At 38.4% G+C, this 22,550-nt stretch overlaps 1 protein-coding gene across 1 annotated transcript in view; it reads right to left on the reverse strand.

The window, feature by feature from the left end:
• The window catches only part of ANGPT1 (angiopoietin 1), a 283,138-nt gene that overhangs the window by 42,423 nt on the left and 218,165 nt on the right, over nucleotides 1-22,550 (reverse strand). The window lies entirely within an intron of this gene.

Consider the following 22,550-nt stretch of genomic DNA (forward strand, 5'->3'; position numbering starts at 1 on the left):
TGGTACCAAGTTTGACATTTCTTCTCGGGTGGATGACGTTATTGCATTAATTATATCCTAGGACTTAGGTTTTCTCTACATTGTTTTTTCTGCCTTTTGTTTTGTTTTGCCACAGCTTGAAAGAGGAAATAATGTGTGGGAGGGGGGTTTTATTGTACCTAACTTTTTTCTGATTGGTTGTTTTTTCTCTGTGTTAATGTGTTGCTGTGGAGTTCTAGTAAAGAGAGACTTAAGCAAATATTCGCCTACTGTCATTAATACAATTAAGATTATAGGTACACTAAAGCTAGCATAATCTACAATTACTGCACCCGAAATTTTTCAAGTTGGTTTTGGTCAATTTGACTATGAAAAACCAATAGTATTATATATAATACTATACTATAATATAATAGTGTATATATATGTATGCATTATATATACAGTAATTAGTATAAAAGCTAATCACAACTTGTGACAACTTACTAAACTATGTTAGAAAAAAGATGTACACACCTCTAACTATTATTTTATTATATTTTATTAAATATATTAGTAGTACAATCAGAGTTATTTTAATAAAATGTAAAACTCAATTTCAGAATTCTCCAGTACACTACTGACTAGGAAGGCTATCATGAAACCATCTCTATAGTGGGCAGACAAACAAAAAAGTAGGATATCCCAAGAACCCTCTATTATATTGTTATAAATATTATCCCCTATCCCCTGACCTTAGCTGTTGGCCTGCTGCTTATGTTCCACTCATTCACCCATTGTGTTAGCTCCATGTGCCTGTCTTCTACCCCAACTAAACCTGTACCCATTGGCGCACACTGGCATTCATTCACAGAGCCCACTTTAGCTCTATAATGTCTCCCTGTCTGTAGTCTCCCTGTCCATGTATTACGAAATTGTTAAAAAATAAATAAATTAAATAAAAAACCACTGGAGTAACGACTGAAGAGCACCATTCCAGTTTAACACATTTCAACCAGAAAAGTTAAAAACAAAAATCTTCTTCTGTTACAGAAGTGAAAGCTCTTTTGATATGACTATTCTAAATAAAAGAATATCTAAATCAATCCATTGATTTTGTTTTGAAAGGCACCAAAACTTTGTTCAGAAGCCTTGAAATCAAGAGCAGCCCCTTAAAACTCATACAATCACATCTTTCCTTTCGCTTTTATTTAACAACCCATTATTCTTCATTAAAATAATTTGACAACATTTTTAAAACAAACATATGAGAAAGAAAAACACTGGTAATTATACAGCCAGTCCATTTTCACTTGAAGCATTTGATACTTAGTTTTGACAGGTTTGATCAGTAGGTTAGACTACTGTGTCAGTAACAAGGTATCAAGTGATGTCCTGTTCAATATTTTTTGAAAACTTCCATCTTATATGTTTGCCTTTTTCATGAAATGGAATAGAAATCCATCCAAATAAACATGTAATTTGAGTTATCACATTTGTCTCTACATATTCATTAAAATTAATTATTCAAAATCGTGTTTGAAGAAGACATGACTTGGTATATATATGATACAAGGAATTAGCAAGAAATATATTATTCACTAACGAGCAAAGTGTCAGGAATTAGAAGTAAATTAAACGTAAATTTTACATTTTAGTTCAAAATACTGACATTGAAAACAACCGATTTGAAGACTTTTTAGAGTTTTATATTTCAGTAATTAACCGTGTGTTGGAGTTGAGATTGTAGCCGTACTAGTTAAGTGATGCAGAGGGAAAATAACAATGTTATAAATTTGTATTGTGTAATACCTTTTTTATTGGATTAAAAGAGTTTTGAAATTACAAGTATTTGGGAGACCCTCCTATTAATTAACGTTGTTGGAGTGTGTATATAAGCTTATTTTATAGTTTGAATTTTCTGTTGCATTGTTTAGTATGAAGGTAACTGAAATAAAAAATATATATACCGTATATACTCGAGTATAAGACGAGTTTTTCAGCACATTTTTTGTGCTGAAAAACACTCACTCGTCTTATACTCGAGTCAGTTGTCTGTATTATGGCAATTTTCATTGCCATAATACAGACATGGACCGGGGGCTGTCAGGAAGCTGTAACTTACCTTCACAGCAGCTCCTGTCAGCTCCCTTCTCTCTCCTCCGTCCGTACAGCTCCCAGGTCAGCTCCCTTTGCAAATCTCGCGAGAGCCGCGGGGTCAGAGCGTTGCCACGGGTTACCGTGGCAACGCTCCGCGCGGCCGCGAGAGTTGCAGAGGAAGCTGACCTGGGAGCTGTACGGACGGAGGAGAGAGAAGGGAGCTGACAGGAGCTGCGGTGAAGGTAAGTTACAGCTTCCTGACAGCCCCCCTCCTACAGCCCATCCACTGGACCACCAGGGAGTGAGAGCCCCCCTCCCTGGCCAGCTAACAAGCAGGGAGGGGGGACGAAAAAAAAAATAATAATAAAAAAAAATAAATAAATAATAACATTAAAAAAAATATATATATTACAATAATAATTAATAAAATGCCCACCCCCACCAATGCTCTGCACTCACACACACACACACACACACACTGCACTCACACACACTGCACTGCATTCATACACACTGCATACATACACACATACACACACTGCATTCACACTGCACTCATACACACACTGCACTCAATTCATTATATACACACTGCACTCACACACTGCACTCATATACACACACTGCATTCATACACACACTGCATACACACTGCATACACACTGCACTCATACACACACTGCACTGCATTCATTATATACACACTGCACTCATATACACACACTGCACTCATTATATACACACTGCATACACACTGCACTCATACACACACACTGCACTCATACACACACACTGCACTCATATACACACACTGCACTGCATTCATACATACACACTGCATTCATTATATACACACTGCACTCACACACTGCACTCATACACACTGCATACACACTGCACTCATACACACACTGCACTGCATTCATTATACACACACTGCACTCATATACACGCACTGCACTCATATACACGCACTGCACTCCATTCATTATATACACACTGCATTCATACACACACTGCATACACACACAGCATTCATATACACACTGCATTCATACACACACACACTGCATTCATTATATACACACACTGTAAATAAATATTCAGTTAATATAACTTTTTTAGGATCTAATTTTATTTAGAAATTTACCAGTAGCTGCTGCATTTTCCACCTTAGTCTTATACTCGAGTCAATAAGTTTTCCCAGTTTTTTTGGGTAAAATTAGGGGCCTCGGCTTATATTCGGGTCGTCTTATACTCGAGTATATACGGTATGTATTTTTTTTTAACCGCTAGCTACGATCGGTGACTGGTGACATTTGTCAATGATGGTAATGAAAGAGAGAGAGATACTGTTTCTATGAATGGAATGGCCACACAGGATTATTTTTGGTAATTAATCATCATTGAAATATCTGTTATCAATGCTAGTTCTAATACGGGAAAGTGTGTTTAGCGAGCTATCACAATATTAAGCAATGACACAATGTGATCAGGAAAAGAATGAAGGGAAATCTGTAACTCCCAAATGGTTTTTAAGTTTGTTTGATTTATTTTATATATTTTTAAACTAATTTCAGGGTTATTCACTAAATTGAGAATTCAAACTGAATTTAAAATGTATGGGTAGAGTAGCCAGACTAAACGTACAGCTGACTTTGAAAATTGTTTTGCGGTTATTTTGGCATGAAATTTGAAATTCAGTTTGAATTCTCACTCTAGTTTATAACCGTGAATATTCATCGACATTCCAAATGATTTTCGAAAAGTCGTAGTTAGGACATTTGCGGCACATTAACTAACTTGTCTCATGCTTTTAAGGAAATGCAATATCTATGTCTACCCAGATGGTAGACTATTTTATTAACTGGTAACTATTTTATTAACTGGGATTTATAAGAGACCTACATGAAATAAAAATACAATCATTTAATGTTTAAAGTATGCAATAAACAAATGCACAGAGTAATTTTGATAATTCTTCTTAATTAAAAGAATGACAAAACTAATTCTGAAAATGTAAGAAAGAACACTACTTTAGCGTTTATGGTACAATTTTAGAAAACAGCTAAATTTCCAACGACCTACACTGTGTAAATCCATGTGCCAAAAAGAATTATGTGCTACTTATACCAGTGTAAAAATACAAGGACAATTTTAAACATATTTCAATTCCCATGACATTACTAAAGACTTTAAAACAAACCATATCACTGAATGATTCAGTCACTTCCCGTACCACCCATCTGCAGCCCAAACGCTTAACAGTTGCTAAATTGAAAAGGGCAGGGGGTTTATTTAACTTTTGGAAGTATGCGTATTACTTATTATTATAATATATTTATTTTAATCACTGTGGAGCTACTTTAATCGTGTTCCACTGTCTAAGCATTTTATTTAAATATCAAATAATAGCAATTAATCAAATGAAAGAACAATATTTAACTTATGTAATTATAATATCACTGTAAACCAAATTGTTTTTATAATTGAAAATGAGAGTCTTAATTTAATTCGTTATGCATTGTGTTACAAATTTTTCCTAGGGTTGAATTACTTTTCAGTAAATTATAGGTTTCTTTTCTGCGTGTATGGTGTGAAAGGATTGACCATATTTAAAGGGACACTGTAGTCACTATAACCATTTCATCTTTTTGAATTGGTTATAGTGCCTGGAGTGCCGTGACACTGTCCCTCCATTCAGTGTTGCACCATATTCGTGCAGTATGCCACAAAATAAGAGTCCCTGTCCACCCACAGTCTAGCCCCTTCTGTATAAGTAGGTAAGGCAGAGATTACACACTTCCTTGTTGTCATACCCATTCATACCGTCAGATGGAGCTCTGACAGGCTAAAAACAGTCAGCTGATACTCTCAGCCAATCACAGCTGCCCATTGCTGCTCAAGCTAATACTTCCTTATTAGCCAAAGCAGCACAGAGGGGATGGAATGCCGGGGACTCTTGTTTAGCATTAAAACATTAAAACATTATAAACTGTTTTATGCTGAAAGAAATTATGATACCAGGGGACTCCAGACACTTTAACCAGTGTAATGAGATGAAGCAAATACAGTGCCTACGGTGTCCCTTTAATGGTAGTTATCACTCGGTTCCAAAATGTTTAATTCTGGGGTTTGCTTTGATTAAAGAGGATGTAATGCTGGAATCCAGATATCCATATTCTAAAAAATATTAATTAGAACTTCTTTAACTTACTCTAAATATTGTGTTCTTGTAGTTTTTTTTTAAATTCCAAGGAAATGTTTTCTTGTTATTTATGGGATGACATTTTGTAGAGAACTTATCTAAACTATAGCACAGTGATTACTGTGTTGGCTGTCATTGCTCTCTTTTTTTTCTCTTTTTTAGTTTTAAAGTGTAATGCATAGTTTGCAAACATATCTAATGTTTATAGCATGTTCTTAAGGAAGACAAGGCTGAACAAAGTGTAGCGGATAACAAGTGAGGTATGATTTACTATAGTTATTGCATTATCAAAAGTCCTTAAATTATTGTTAAACAAGACCTTTTGTGTTATCCATCATGTAAGGGTTCATCCATTGTTATTTTGATGAAGTGAGCCTTTGAAGAGACATACTCACAGTTCACATTTACTCCCTGTCTCCGCTTCAAAATTTAAAGCAAAACTTTCTGGAAGCAGAGGTTATCCATGGAAAAAAAAAGAAAAGTATCAAAGGGTTCCAATTTAGAACTACTATAGGAAGCTCTTGAAAGCAGAAGACTCATTTTGGTTTTTTTTAACAAAACATTTTATTTGGAAAAATAAGTTTCTAAAACAACTGCCACCTTAAGTGAGAGACTGTACATAAACACATAAAAATATATAAAATGAACACTCATAGCAAAAAACAAAACAAAAATAGTCACGTATACTGAACAGACAGAACTACTGAACAGACAGATGCGGAACCCCACAATTCAACTCACAAATAAATGAACTATTAAGAACAAAAAGAAAGAGTAGAGTGTTGTACTCAATCGTGTATACCTACTGTATATCAAGCATAAGCTTGAGGAGTAAAGAAGGGGAGAGGATGATCCTAACAGTCCTGCATGCACTGTTAACTAGAGCCAAGTGTCAAGACCTCTCCCTTTTTATTGAGTGTGATATACTATTTTTTTTTAAAGGGACACTATAGTCACCAGAACCACTACAGCTTAATGTAGTGGTTCTGGTGTCTGTAGCCTGTCTCTGTAGGCTTGTCAATGTAAATGCTGCCTTTTCGGAGAATAGGCAGTGTTTACAATGGGGCCTAATAACATCTCTTGTAGGAGTTATCCAGACGGCCACTAGAGGTGCTTCCTATATCAGTACTGTACAGTGTGCAGTACTGGTGTTTATCATCTCCATGCTCTGCATGGGGGCCCTGAACGTTCCTCATAGAGATGCATTAATCAATGCATCTCTATGAGGAGATGCTGAATGGCTCCACGCGGCATTTTGATGATTTTGATGTCATCCATGGAGGCAGGGCCAACCGTGGCGAGACCAGAGTGGCATGGAAGAAAAAGTGAGTAATATCCCCTTTTCACTACACACACGAAGGCTAGTCAGCTAAACAGCCACACCAGCACTATAGTGTCAGGAATACTATTGTGTTTTTTTTAAATTATTTTTTATGCATAGGTGAGTATTAACTGCATTTTCAGTTTATTGACAGATAACTACACACTACTGGATGCTCCACCCCTTCTTTTGTTCTAAATAATAAAATATAAGTGATGGCCCTTGAGAAAGCATTAGTCTAAGCAGCAATTGCCAGCACTAATAGGCTAAGAGTGTCAGCTACCCATTTCCATCCTATCACAGCCACCCATTTCTGGTTTGAATTGATATGGAAAAGAAAGAGTAAAATGTCTGCCATGGCTACACCTTCATTAGGTGCCCAGCTGGAAATTGCCAGGAACACTCATTTAGTAAAAAATTATTTAAAATGGTTTAGCGCTGAATGGAAAGACAATACCAGAGGATTCCAGGCACTCATGGATTCTGTAAGCTTTACACTTCAAAGTGATACTTCACTTCAACTTCAAGCCGGCAGCAACATATTCATGACACACTCTTGACCAAAGACTATGGTAGTCATCGCATTGTCTACCCTATGCATCCATTAAGTTCAAGTATGTCTTGCTCGTTTCTTCAATTTTGTACTATTTCATTTATTTTCACATTATATAATTAATCTTTATTTGTAAACCCTTTAATGTTGAGTTACACAGATTAAGTAAATCCCACAGTCCAGTTATTCCTACACAGTTGGCCTTACCAGAAGGTCAGCAGTATATTTTGGCCTGACCTAGATTGAACATGTGTGTGGATATTCACCACTAGTTAAATAGTTAAATAGTTAAATCCCTTACGAATCACAGTTTACATTATTTCTTGACACTTTTGCACTCTCCCTAAAGATGTAGGTCATTTCGTAAATACTAAATAAAATAAAAACATGGTTGCAATCCCCTCAAAACATATAATGAATCTTTTATCTTTTCTTTCCTTTCTCCCCCCTCCACACCTCTCAGAACCATCTATCTACACAAAACACTTTACTACCTGCTCTTCCTCAATGTGGTGACTTATTTCTCTGTGGAGCTGGGTTGAATAATCTTTGGATACAAGTAAGGCATAATTTTGCAATGATCTCTGTAGAGAGAAGGGATGCAGCGGACAGATAAAAGATTGGGTTTGCTTCTACATGACCTACCCTTAACACCTTAGCAGGGTCCTGCCAGGCATGGTCTCCATTTCACCTTGTACTGGAGCCTCTCTCACAGTTAATCCTGTCAGCCAATGAGTGTGGCCCTGCACAACCAGGCGTAGCTCAGTGGCAGAACCAGTGGCAGAGTCTGGTGGGACCCAGGGAAGTTACATTCTTTGCACCATAACCTATTCAGTGGGCTGCAGTGGTTAGTGTGCCTGGAGTGTTTATTTAAGACATCTATATATTAGTTTAAGTATAGGTGTCACATAATAAAACTTGAGTGGATCATAATTAGTTAATGTCTATCTTCAGATAACATGATTCTTTTTGTGAGTAAAACTGACTTTCATATGTATGTTATCTGATAAACGTCTTTACAATACAACATGCTAGTACCATCTAACTTGACCTGTTAAACAACTAGTTTTTAGTCCATTGATAAAGAAATTAGTGACATGTTATGTCTTAGAACAAAATATGAGTCCCACAAGTTAGAATGTGGAATTTCCACAATACTTACTACATAGTTAGCCTTGTTGTCTTGATGGGATCTTCAAAGAATAATGGAGACGATGTAAAGTATGTTATTAATAATCAGAATTTATTTGCTTTTACGTGATACTTTTTATATCATGGAGAATATGAATACTGGGTTTCGGAAAAAAATCGGCCTACTGTGTATGATTTAGAAGAGGGTCCTTTATGTAACTAATTACATTAAAAAAGTAAGGGAGTAGAAGGGAAAAACCATAATTACATTGAAAAAGGAAGGCAATAACTGGAGAACATTCTATCCAAACTCCATTTAAAATAAGGTTCATCCCAATTCTTGAATCCATGGGTTTAATTATGCGGAGTACCCTAGAGTTTAAAAGCAGTTAATATTAAACAACTTTGAAATCATATAATCCGTCAGTTCTTGGAATAACAAAAGGCAAAGCATGAAGAATGAATACAGACATGGAAAAAAATGTTTTAACAACCAGCATGGGTTCAAAAAGAGACATTTTTCTCCAGATCAATTTTCTAACCTTCAGCAAGGAAGTTAAAGCAGAGGTTTATTGTGATAAGTTTGCGGGAAATTGTTTATCCAAACTTTAGCTACACTTTTGACTTTATGCCCCATTATAAATTAAAAGATTTAAAAGAGAAAACATAGTAGTATTAGACCCAGCATAGAGTGTTACGTAAGTAAACTTGTAAACAGGATACATTATTTGAAGAAATTTAAAAACATACTATTATGGGTATACATGTTTTTTCAGTACATTTTTCTTTATGTTAAGACACAAAGAGAATGCAATAAAATATAGACAGGTATAATTTATATCAAAGGAGGCAAATAAAAATCATTCCACAAATTAATTTAAAGAGAAAATTCTGGTTTTGTTAGAAATAAAACTTCTCTGACGCTAATTGTGCAAAAACATACCAAACACATAGCAATTTAGTCTACAAGGTGCTTGAAAGGCAAAGTGCACTATTCAGTGGTATAGCCGCTCATTCTCCACACTTACAAAAAACAACCACATAAAAATAACCAAAAGCTCGTTTTTTCCTATGAAATTCCTGAAAGTGCAATAATAGCAAATAATAAATATTCCAAAGTGCTGTCCTTCCCATATACCGTATTTTTCGCTCCATAAGACGCACCACACCATAAGACGCACCTAGTTTTTAGAGGAGGAAACCCAGAAAAAAAATATTCTGAACAAACTGTCCCATAGTGTTTTTTACTATGGGACAGTTTGTTCAGAATATTTTTTTTCTCTGCTGTCCCATAGTGTTCCTTACCACCCACTCCCCTCTCCTGTCCCATAATGATCTTTAACCCCCCCCCTCCCCTGTCCCATAGTGATTTTTAACCCCTCCTCCCCTGTCCCATAGTGATTTTTAACCCCTCCTCCCCTGTCCCATAGTGTTCTTTAACCCTTCCTCCCCTGTCCCATAGTGCTCTTTAACCCCCCATCCCCTTGTACAATAGTGTTTTCACCCCATAGTGTTTTCCCCCTCCCCTCATCCCATAGTGTTCCCCCCCTCCCTTCATCCCATAGTGCACTTTCCCTCCAATTGTGTCCCCCCTCCCCTTGTCCTATAGTGTCCCAGTGTCCCCCCTCCCCTTGTCCCATAGTGTCCCCCCTCCCCTTGTCCCATAGTGTCCCCCCTCCCCTTGTCCCATAGTGTCCCCCATCCCCTTGTCCCATAGTGTCCCCCCCTCCCCTTGTCCCATAGTGTCCCCCCCTCCCCTTGTCCCATAGTGTGTCCCCTTCCCCTTGTCCCATAATTACTTACCTGTCTTGTAGTGTGGGCCGGCTTAACAGCGCGCACCGCGGTACAGGAACTTCAAATTCAGGTTCCGGTTTCCGGCGGGACTGAAAGGAAGTGCGCACTCAGTGTGCGCACTTCCTTTCAGTCCAGCCGGAAACAGGAACCTGAATTTGAAGTTCCTGTACTGCGGTGCGTGCTGTGCTGCCGGCCCACGCTACAAGACAGGTAAGTAAAGCTTCACATTCGCTCCATAAGACGCACAGACATTTCCCCTCACTTTTGAGGGGGAAAAAATGCGTCTTATGGAGCGCAAAATACAGTAGTACAACATCACATAAAACATGCAAAATAGAGTATATTAGTATTATATTATATTCTATAGGAGTATTAATATATATATATATATATATATATATATATATATATATATCTTTGCATGTATAAAGTCATATTGCACTATATAGAAAAGCACTTTGAATTATTACTTTTTTGGTTAATTGTATTTGGTTAACTTCTCCAGCTGGCCTTAATCTAAATAATTCTAACCATATTCTGCTAAAATTTATTTTTTTGTTCTGTCAAAATAGAACTGAGGAGGTTTGAATACTTTCTAACATATTAGTGATCACTCCCTTGTGCACAATGTGTGGAAATAAGGGCCCGATAAGGGACCTCCAAAAATATAATGATTAGATCTTTAAAAAAAAAAATAAAAAAAATGTATCCTCTTTCTTTTCTTAAATATTCGTAGAAATTGCCCATAGCACAGGCTTACAACCCATACCACGAGTCTTATATTACATAGTTACACAGTTACATAGCTGTAAAGAGACTTGTATCCATCAAGTTCAGGCTTCCTCACATATGTTTTTTGCCGTTGATCCAAAAGAAGGCAAAAAACCCAGTCTGAAGCGCTTCCAATTTTGCAACAAACTAGGAAAAATTTCCTTCTTGACCCCAAAATAGCAGTCAGATGTCTCCTTGGATTATACCCAACCTCAGTAATAATAGCGTACACAATATATTGATGTCAGTTATAGAAAATGGAAAAGGAGTATCTGCATCAAAAACACATCTTGCAAAACTCAACATTATGTCACTTTGTTCTTCAGTGTAACTAAGATACTCAACATTGTGATATGTTAAACAACTAACTCAAATTTAGACTTGCTCTCCACTTTTCTTGTCTCGTTAATAACAACTTATCTGGAAAATTCCCACAATTCCTGAGCAATATGCCTGCTTCTTCTGCCTTGACAACTTATATCCTTTACTCCATTTCCTTCTCATTACTACCTACCCCCTCCTAACATGCTCCATAGATGTGGAAACACGTGCCAGAATACGTCATATCTGACAACATTCTGGATTCTCAGAATAGTCCTGTATCTGTCTACCTTCAATCAAAAAGCAACTGCACCTTTTGACAATTAATTGTATAGGTTACAAGTTATTTATAATTGTCTTCTATTACATATATATGTAATGTGCTCTCTGAGACGTACATGGAAATGAGACACATTTGGAGAACAGTTTAAAAATAAATATGGAAAAAAAGAAATAAAAATACAATATAATGTACTTGGTATAATCTAGTATATTTTCTTTATTCATAATAATAATGATTTACTGTTTATCCAAGAAGAATAAATTATCCAAGAAGAATAAATTTAATTTTAAGTCATTTTCAGGTAGTGGGCATAATTATATTGCTTCAGTCTATATGTTTACAAGCAATTAGAGAGTAAGTCTTTGTTGCTGTTTTGAATTAATGTTTTTATATTGCAAATTATTCATGTATTTACAGAAAACCAAGAAGCATTTGCAAAGATATTCACTGAAGTGAGGTTTCAAAGTGAATTTCAAATTTAATGTCAAAATAGCTAAACTGGAATCTCTAACTCACCAGTTACTTTGGCCTCTAATTTGAAATTCACTTTGAATTCTCATTTGAATGTTAGTGTACACTTTCACCTGACTGCTATGGATGTCATGCAGAGTTACAAGGTGATGGGGGCAATGTAGTAATTTCTTTGGTGGCCACCAGCTGCTGCTAAATCATACCTCATGCTGCATCTACCTGTGGAGGTATGGTGCCAGGCCAAGAAAGGAAGTGGTAATGCTTGAGGCAGAATGTCTAACATCCCTACTCCTTCCTGTAACTCTCGATGTGTCTTCAATGGAAACAAGAATATCATATTCACACACTTTCTGGATAACAAAATCAATTGAAATAGCTCAACACAATGAATGTGTCAAGTGGTTTCTCCAAATTCAACTGGAAATGCAATTTATGATGACTTCTTCAGTCTCAAAATTATTCATCCCCCTTATGGCTAGCATCTTTAGTACTTAGTAGAGTACCGTTTTGCTGTTATGATCTGCTGTAAATGAGATGCAAATCCAGACACCAGCTTCTGGCAGCATTCTAGAGGAATCTCAGCCAATTGCTCAATGAGCAATGATATCCAGTTCAGGAATATTCTTAGGTTTGCATGCTGGAACCACTTCTAATCCCACCAGAGATTTTCTATAGGGTTCAAGTCAAGTGGCTGTGGTGGCCTCTGTAGAATTTTCAAGGACTTCTTTTGCAACCAAGCCTAGGTGGAATTTGAGGTATGCTTGGGATCAGGGCCAGCCCAAGACATTGTGCTTCCTGGATCCAAGTATGAAATTCTACCCCCCCCGTCCCAAAAAAACAAACAAAAAAAAAACCCATCAACATATATACTTCTGCAATGGTAGTGTCTCTATGTGGGTGTGCTGGGGAGGAAGTGTGTGTGCTGATGATGTAGTATGCCTGTGTGCGTGCTCAGGATGAAGTGTCTGTCTGTGTGCTGGGGATGTAGTATGTGTCTGTGTGTGCTTGGGATGTAGTATATGTCTGTGTGTGCTGGGGGTGTAGAGTGTGTCTGTGTTTGGACTGCAGCCAATACACTTACCTATACACTGTGTGTGTGTCTATATGCATGTGTGTCTAATCTTTTTGTGTTCTGTGTTTTGTATCTGTGTGTCTGTATCTGTATGTGTGTCCGTGATTGTATCTGTTTGCCAATGTATCTGCATGTGTGGCAGTGTTTGTGTGTCTGTATATCTGCATGTGTATCATTGTGTCTGTGCAACTGTATGTGTGTCAGTATATGTATCAAAAACTGACACACATGCAGATACTGACACACATACAGATGTACAAAACACACTGATATGCCTGCAGATACACATGCATACAGATATACACACACACATACAGACACTGACACATACAGATACACACAGTGACACACATGCAGATACACAGACATACAGGTACACACACGGATACACATTACACAAACAGTATACACAAACTACACACTTACAGACACACACCCACTACACATACACAGATACACACTACTCACACCCACCATACACACACCTACAATACACACACAACACATACACAGAGATACACATACAAACACACACTACAAACATTACACACATACAAACACACAGATACCCACACTACACAGATACAAACACACAGATACCCACACTACATACAGATACACACAAACACACAGATACCCACACTACACACAGATACAAACACTACATACTACCCATACACAGATACACACATTACACTCATCCAAACAGATACACACACTACACATTCACAGATACACACATACAAACACACACAAACTACAGATACACACACTACACACATACAAACACACAGATACCCACACTACATACAAATACACACACACACACACATTACACACATACAAACAGAAACACACACACAAACACACTTACATAAAAAAAATTAAGCAATTAATAAACCTGGTTTTCAATGGGGTTGAATAATATTGATTCCAACTGTATATAAAGGTAGGTAAAGGTAAGGAGGGGTAAAAGGAACATTTTAATATTACTTGCTGTTATATGTCCTCACTGAATGATTGTAAGGCACTACTAAATATGTTGGTGGAATCTAAATATTTATAATAATCCAAATCAAATGTTTTATTATAGAGAATGTTCATCTATCTATAAAAAAATGAATTACTTTCAAAACTTAGAAATTCCCATTTGATACATATATATATATTTGTGTATCAAATGGGAATTTCTAAGTTTTGAAAGTAATTCAATTTGTAAAGATACAATACAAAGTTAATGCAGATTAAGAAATGGTTGTGATCAGAATACTGGTATAAACTGCTGAATACACATGCTGAATACAAATTGAACATACAGTTTTTGTTGTACTATAGCAATGCCTCAGGATTCTTTAGAAGTGTTTCTAAGAAACAAGCATACGTGGTTTAAGAGATGGAGATTTTAATATTCAGGATTAAGCGTTTCCTGTATATTTTTTTTAAACCATTCAATAAACATTAGGGATTCTGTTGTGAGAAAAATATGGTGGTTTGATTAAGCCTAGCGGCCTTGAGATTCAGATCCCTATAGTAACGCCTTTATAGTGGATGGTCATTTTGTATTAGAAAGGGTTTCAAATTAAATGTTCTTTTAACAGAACATTATTAAACTGAACATATAAACCCTTCCATTTTAAAGAGGCTCATTTAGTTCCAGTCGAAACAAACTGCTATTTGATACCACAGAAAGACAGTTTAACATCCGATAAGGAAGGTTATGTTAAATAAAGACTGGGAAACACAGCTGCTGGGAAGTTTTAATCTCAAACTGATTTAGCTGTGTCAGACTCAATGTGGAAGCTTTGTAAAGCAGCAAAACTAAGTACAGACAGGTCAAGGAAACATGAGAATACTAACTAACTTTAAGCATTTCTCACTTAACTATTAAACATAATTAGCTTTTTGATAGATGGCCTGCAAGTCACCGTCGTTTATATAATTGTGGGTTGTATAAACACTGCTCGAGTTTAGATATTGCCGGGCTTTTTTAAGATTGTGGGCGATAGTTAATCATGTTAGCTTTCATAGCATAAGAAGTTTAGGGACTTTTTGATCTCTGATGAAATTATTAAGAATTGTTCTTCACAACAAATTGTACCATAATGTAACACAAAGTAAATCAGAATTAAGAAAATACCAAAAATGAAATACATCAGTGTCATGCGCTACACATGTGTTGAGTAAATATTAATGTCTTTTAAACCTGGTTTACTAATTGAACAATGATAAAGGTTGGAGGATGGACTTGATTTCCAGTTATTATGGCCAAAATATTGACATATATTTTTGTAAAAGTCACTTGTCAGCTCATCACAATCCTTTAGGTTTTTTTTCATAAAGTCTGATTTGGAACCAATCTTTTCAAAGTCAGGTAAAACAAATCTCATTTGGAAGGAGTCAGTGCGACTGACTCTCACTCCCAAGCTACTTCAAGATGAGTACAGTTAACAAAATATCCAATATATAATATCCAATTTAATGTACAAGTGCATTGGATATCAACTTAGCACCAAAGTGTACCCAAAGTTGAAACAGAACTGAGTCAGTTCTTTAAGTGAAGAGATTTTAGATATCATGTCCATGTTGTCCTGAGGAAGAACGGTCCAGCACAAAAAAAACAACAACAAAAAATCTTAAAAAACAATTGTCACCTCAGAATGCTTGGTTGTATAGGGAGAGGTATTAGCAGTAGAAAGAGGGAAGTGCTCATGCCATTGTACAGAACACTGGTGAGACCTAACTTGGAGTACTGTACACAGTACTGGAGACTGTATCTCCAGAAGGATATTGATACGCTCGAGAGATTTCAGAGAAGGGCTAATAAACTGGTTCATGGATTGCAGGATAAAACTTACCAGGAAAGGTTAAAGGATCTTAACATGTATAGCTTGGAGGAAAGACGAGACAGGGGGGATATGATAGGAACATTTAAATAAATAAAGGGAATCAACACAGTAAAGGAGGAGACTATATTTAAAAGAAGAAAAACTACCACAACAAGAGGACATAGTCTTAAATTAGAGGGACAAAGGTTTAAAAATAATATCAGGAAGTATTACTTTACTGAGAGGGTAGTGGATGCATGGAATAGCTTTCCAGCTATTAGAGGTTAACACAGTAAGGGAGTTAAAGCATGTGTGAGATAGGCATAAGGCTATCCTAGGCTTAAGATAAGGTCTATGTTTTCTATGTTTTCTCAAATCTATTTTAAAATATATTAATCAATTCATCAAGCAGGTTAGACCACAGACACTGTCGGTTTTCAAACACTGTTTGACCCAAGGTGCATGTATATAGCTGAAGAATCCTGTCATATACTATAGGAAGGGATAGTTTTTATATATATATATATATATATATATATATATATATATATATATATATATATATATATATATATATTTTATATATATACTTGATTAAAAAAAAGCTTGATGAAATTATATTATTATTAATACTATAATTATTACATCTAAAAAAGTTTTGAGATGATAAAATTAAAAGCATCTGTTTAAAAGACTACCCTGTTTATACATATAGTTTTCATGTGATGATATCAACATTATTCTCTTTTTAGCAATGAGTTCCATTTAACACTTTTTTTTGTCTATCATCTTGTGAGTGGTGAATGTTTAGTTCTCAAGCTAATATATCATTTTAAACTTTATTGTCATTTCCCACCAGATTTAACTCACCTTCCATTCAATGGTTCCCCTATTTACAAACTTAACTAGATACAGGTATCCTATATTTTAAATGCTCCTCCCCTTGGAGGCATTGTTCTTCCCCTTGCTTACCTTTACCTTAAACTTGACTAAGTACCTCTTGTATCTACCAACATAATATTTTTTTCAATTCTTTATTTTTGTGTGACCAATAGCATATTCAGTGATTACATTTAAATCCAGTAATAACTAGACCTTCGTAATACAATACAATACTTAGCAAAGGCATCTGTTCATAACATACATGTAACCACGTTTCCGAGCCCATAGACCCTCAGTTAATTGCGATCATCATATTTAGAATTTTAGATTGTTTAATATGCCTATATGGGCAAAAGGAACTTAGGCATAGGAACTCTACTGTTGACTTAACATATCTGTCCTAACTCATTATAGCACACGTGTGCATTCGTCTGTGGCTCATTCACACCGTGTGAGCGATTGGCTATCTTGTACCCACCTTAAGTGTAGCTTCTATAACTCAGAGGAGGTAGAAAAATACAAAGAGAAGAAAAGAAGATATAAGATAGTGAAGAGAAGACACTCTCGTAGACAGTTGTAGAACAGGACCACCCTCGGGTCCCACCCAATGTCCTCTGTCAGGCACTGGTGGCGTGAAGGGGAAGGTAAAAGGGGAGGGGCGGAAAGGGGAGGGGCGAGAACGGGCAGGAGGTGGGGAAGAAGAGGGGCCGCACTCACACCCTCAGTGGCTTGGCTGCTCCCTGCCTTGTCTCCCCAGCAAGCTTCCGATTAGCTGCCAGTCCACTAGCTAGGGACTGTTTCCTCTCGGTCTTCCGCAGGAGTTAGTCCGCTAGTAAACATTCCGTCCAAGGGACCCAGAGTTTGTCAAACCTTCTAGTTGTCCCCTCACTCTTGCCATTAAGTCATCCATGAGATGGGCCTCTTTTATTTTACTAATAACCAGTGATACCGGGGGGACTCAGGCCTGAGCCTATATTGTGCAACTGCACTGCAGGCTGCCAGTGTTACTTATGCAAGAGTTTCTGTTCAGTCCTGGTCCACCCTTCTATCGATCTATTCAGTAGGAAACCCCATGGGTCTAGGTCCGGTGTGTGCTGGAACACCTGTCTAACCACATCCGGTACTGCCTCCTAGCAAGCCTTCAACTTTGGGCATTCCCACCACATGTGGAGATAAGTGCCTCTGTTGCCACACCTCCTCCAGCATGTATCAGTTCGTACTTTGTTCATCCTGTATAGGTTTACTGGTGTGGTGTACCATCTGAAAAGAGTCTTGAACGACTGCTCCCAAATCTCTTGTCACTCTATGCCTTCTAATTCCTCTCCTAAGTCCCTCTCTCACTGGTCTATATATGTCAGCCATAACCATTCTTTCGTCTCTGAGCAGAGGTGAGCATATAACGTAATCAGCCCCTTGTGTGTGGATTAATTTAGGCACATTCTCTCAAAGAATATTAAGTATGTATGTGCTACATCTTCAGTGTGTGGTTGTTTTGCAAAATCTCTAATTTGTAGGTATTGACAGAAGTCAGAGGGGTGAGATAACCTGCCCTCCCTCGAACACCTGGCAAATCCTCTGTAACCCTGTTTGCTCTATGTGTTTAAAATCCCAGGCATTCATACCTATAGTGAAGGCTCTTTTTCTCAAGTAGGGTATAAGTGGTGAGGGTGAGGATGCAAGCGCATATTTCTGAATAGATGCATCCCAAATCCTGAGTGAGTTCAGGATCGCCGGGCAATTCGTCTGCAGTAGCGGTCTATGTTCCATGTTCCAAATGCTTTATCCGCGTCAAGGGAAACTACCAAGGTGGGGATGTCAGTAGTCACCTGTTGCCATACCACATCAATATTTCTGTGTGCATTCTCAAGCAACTGCCTACCTGGTAGAAAACCAACTTGGTCTGCGTTTATTAATTTCCCCAACAGGGGGCGACAGTTTGTCTGCTAATATTTTTGCAAAGATCTTCGTGTCATGGTTAATGAGTGAGATGGAAAAAAAGACATATTCAAGCAATACTGGCGCTTTAAACAGGCTAGGGAACTTATCAGTAAAATTAGCTGCACCTCACACAGTGCACAAGCCCAAAAAACACTCACAACAATAAAACTACAAAAAAGTGCGCTGTGTCTTTAAGACAATTAATACAATATTACATATGATTATATGTGCAATGAAATACAAATCAACTTTAATTGTACTTCTATGTAAGTAAAGTGTGGCACTTTACACTATTTTTTGCACATAATTTATATGTATGTGTTCTTTTGACACAATCACACTAGAGCTGTTTGCACATAAGTATATGCACTTTAATTGTATTTTATTGCAAATATCATATATAATATTTTGTTGTCTTAAAGACACAGCGCACCTTTTTGTAGTTTTTAATGAGTGAGATGGATCTGTAATGTTCCGGTAGTAGTGGATACTTGTTGGGCTTAGGAATCAGGACTATGGTAGCTAAAGACATATCTCTCTCTGGAAGGCCCCTGTCCCTGAAGTCATTAAAAGGGGTTACCAGTTGTGGCGTCAGTTCCTCCCTGATGGTTTTGTAGTAACTACCCTTAACCCCGCAGCTGTAATTATTGCAGTTTTCATAAACTGCAATAATTACATTGCAGGGTTAACTCCTCCTCTAGGGGCTGTCTACTAGACAGCCACTAGAGGTCACTTCCTCGTTTCTAGCACAGGTTTTCTGTGCTAGAGCGTCGCTGGACGTCCTCATGCTATGTGAGGACCTCCAGCGTCACTCAATTCCCCATAGGAAAGAATTTTAGAATGAGCAATCATTGTTGCTCGGGTGATGCGCTCTCCACACATCTATGTGCCCCGTTTCCATCATAAAATTATGTAACAACTTATCTTTTCTACCTCTTCCCCTGGGATCTTAGTTGTCCACTCTGAAAGCTTCTGTCTACGGCCGCACACAGCACCGCATTGAGATCTCCACGAAAACAAGCACACCGTGCGGGAGTGATAGTACCTTAGTTTTCAAATTCCTACAGAAATCTTCATCTGGTTCATTAGGTGCATATAAATTAATGAGGTGGATGGTATGTGAATAGAGGGTACCTGACAGCACAATGTACAATTCTTTGGGGTCTAGGTCTGTCGTCGTGACCTGAAGGGGGCATCAGTTATGTATAAGGATTGCAACGCCATTGCATTTACAATGTGTTCTAGCCTCCCATGAGTTATTGTAGGTATGGTCCCTCAGCTTAAATGTTATCTGTTTGATATATGGGTCTCCTGTAAGAAAACTACATCTGAGCCTGCTCTTTTCAATTCTCGGAACATAAGGCATCGTCGTGCTAGTATTGCAGTAATACCGGCAATACAATTGCAGGTATTTTTCTCAGTATAAACGGAGATTACTCTGCAATACCAGCACCGGCCAGTAGGGGTCACTGTGTGTGGAGAGAGGCAGGGATAGGAAGTTAAGGCATATCCCTGCCTCTCTCTATTACTCACTGATCTGTGGGGGAGCAGCTACACAGCACAGAGAGTCCAGATAGCAGCTCAGGTAAGTGAGGGATGGGGGGAAAGGCAGCAGGGAGACATGGGGACACTGAGACACTAGGGGACACATGGGGATACAGACACTAGGGGACACTGGGAGACCTGGGGACACAGACACTTGGGGACATTGATACACTAGGGGACACTGTGAGACATGGGGACGCTGTGAGACATAGGGACACTGAGACATTGGGACACATAGACACTAGGGACACAGTGACCCTATGTCTCCCAATGTCCCCATGTCCCCCAGCCAGTGTCCTTAGTATTTCAGTGTCCCCATGTCTCCCAGCCAGTGTCCTCAGTGTTCCCATTTCTCCCAGTGTCCCCAAGTCTCCCAGTGTCTGTGTCCCCATGTCTCTCAGTGTGCCTAGTGTCCCCATATGTCTGTGTCCCCTTGTTTCCCAGTGTCCCCATGTCAATGTCCACAAGCGTCCCTATGTCTCCCAGAGTCTCCAAGTGTCTGTTTCCCAACCAGTGTCCCTAGTGTCCCTCAGTGTCCCATGTCTCCCCATGTCTCCCAGTGTCTGTGTTCCAATGTCTCTTAGTGTCCCCACATGTTTCAGTGTCCCCATGTCTTCCAGTGTCTGTGTTCCCATTTCTCTGTGTCCCTAGTGTCTCAGTGTCCCCATTTCTCAGAGTGTCTCCATGTCTCCCAGTGTCAACATGTCTGTATCCACAAGTGCCCCCATGTCTGTATCCACAAGTGCCCCCATGTCTCCCAGTGTCCCCAAGTGTCTGTGTCCCCGGGTCTTTGTGTCCCCCTAGTATCCTCGTGACATGGGGACACACTAAGACATTGGGACACTGGGAGAAATAGGGGCACAGACACTGGGAGACTAGGGGACTGGGCGACATGGGGACACTGACACTGTGATACATAGGGACACTGAGACACTGGGAGACAGGGAGACACTGGGAGCAATCCATCTATACAGCAGAATCAAACTGTGAGTAGTTTGTTTGTGATTTTACAGAGTTTTCCCTTATGTCACTCCTTGTGATTTACATTGTGTGATGTCATGCATACATAATTAATTATGCAAATTATTTAAGGCTGGTATTGTTTTCCAAGAAAGGTGGCAACCCTAACTACTCTTCACATACTCTTGCTTAAAGAAACACTATAGGGTCAGGAACACAATCCTGTATTTCTGACCCTATTATGTTAAAACCACCATCTAGCCCCCCTGGCACCCTCTTGCCTCCCTAAAATATAGTAAAATCTTACTTGTATTCAAGTCTGAAGCTGCTGGCGCTGCCCCTGAACTGACTCTGTCTGCTGACATCATCAGAAGTGGTGGTCTGAGCAAATTCCAATACTTCCCCATAGGATTGGCTGAGACTGTCAACTAGGCAGATCAGGGGCAGAGCCAGCACAAGTCAAACATAGCCCTGGCTAATCGACATCTCCTCATAAAGATAAATTGAATCAATGCATCTCTATGAGGAAAGTTCAGCGTCTGCATGCAGAGGGTGGAGACACTGAATGGCAGTGCTGCACACTAGGCAGTACTGCCCCAAGAAGCACCTCTAGCAGCTATCTAAGGAGTGGCCAGTGGAGTTATTTTCTCTGAAAAGACCGTGTGCACTGCAAAAAGGGAATGATTCTACTTACCAGAACAAATACAATAAGCTGTAGTTGTTCTGATGACTATAGTGTCCCTTTAAGTTTGGAAGCTTAAGAGGGATGTATGGGAACAAAACTCGTGTGGACTGGCTGACAATAAAATTAGTTTAGGTAATGCAGACTTTGGTCTCTCTAACACTGTGGCATGTCCCCTTTCTTCTACACTCACTACATACACCTTTTCTCTGTCCCAGACTTTATACCAGAAACTTCTTCCTGCTAGTAAGAAGGTAAGGAGACAAGTGGACATGTGAGTGCTAGTGGACATTTCTTAGAAAGCGTGGAGTAGGCGCATCATTTGATGCATTTATGTCAAGCTCAGGGTTCTGCCTGCATAATATGCCCTTAGTTGGACAGTCTGCATGATTGGCAGGCAGCCTGACATGCATTCATGCAAGGCTGGCCTTCCAATTCTTTGGACAAACATGCCCCTTTTTAGGCATGTTCACACCTTTTGGCAGATCTGGTCACGTGATTCGCACCAGTGGCACACCCTTTTACCCTGATCATTGACTTCCTGCTTCACTGGACACTGCTGTTAGTGAGTATGGATTTACTTGCAAGATGAAAGCATAAATTAGAGAGAGATTAGCATAGAGTATGTGTTTTTTGTATAGCTGCATCCTTTGAGTTTCCCTCCAACACCATCTCCATCAGATACATGACGCTTGGGAGGTATGATTATTTTAATGTTTTTGGTTGATAAGATTC

The sequence above is a fragment of the Pelobates fuscus genome, chromosome 4 (genome assembly GCF_036172605.1).
Source record: "Pelobates fuscus isolate aPelFus1 chromosome 4, aPelFus1.pri, whole genome shotgun sequence".
Taxonomy (NCBI): Eukaryota; Metazoa; Chordata; class Amphibia; order Anura; family Pelobatidae; genus Pelobates; species Pelobates fuscus.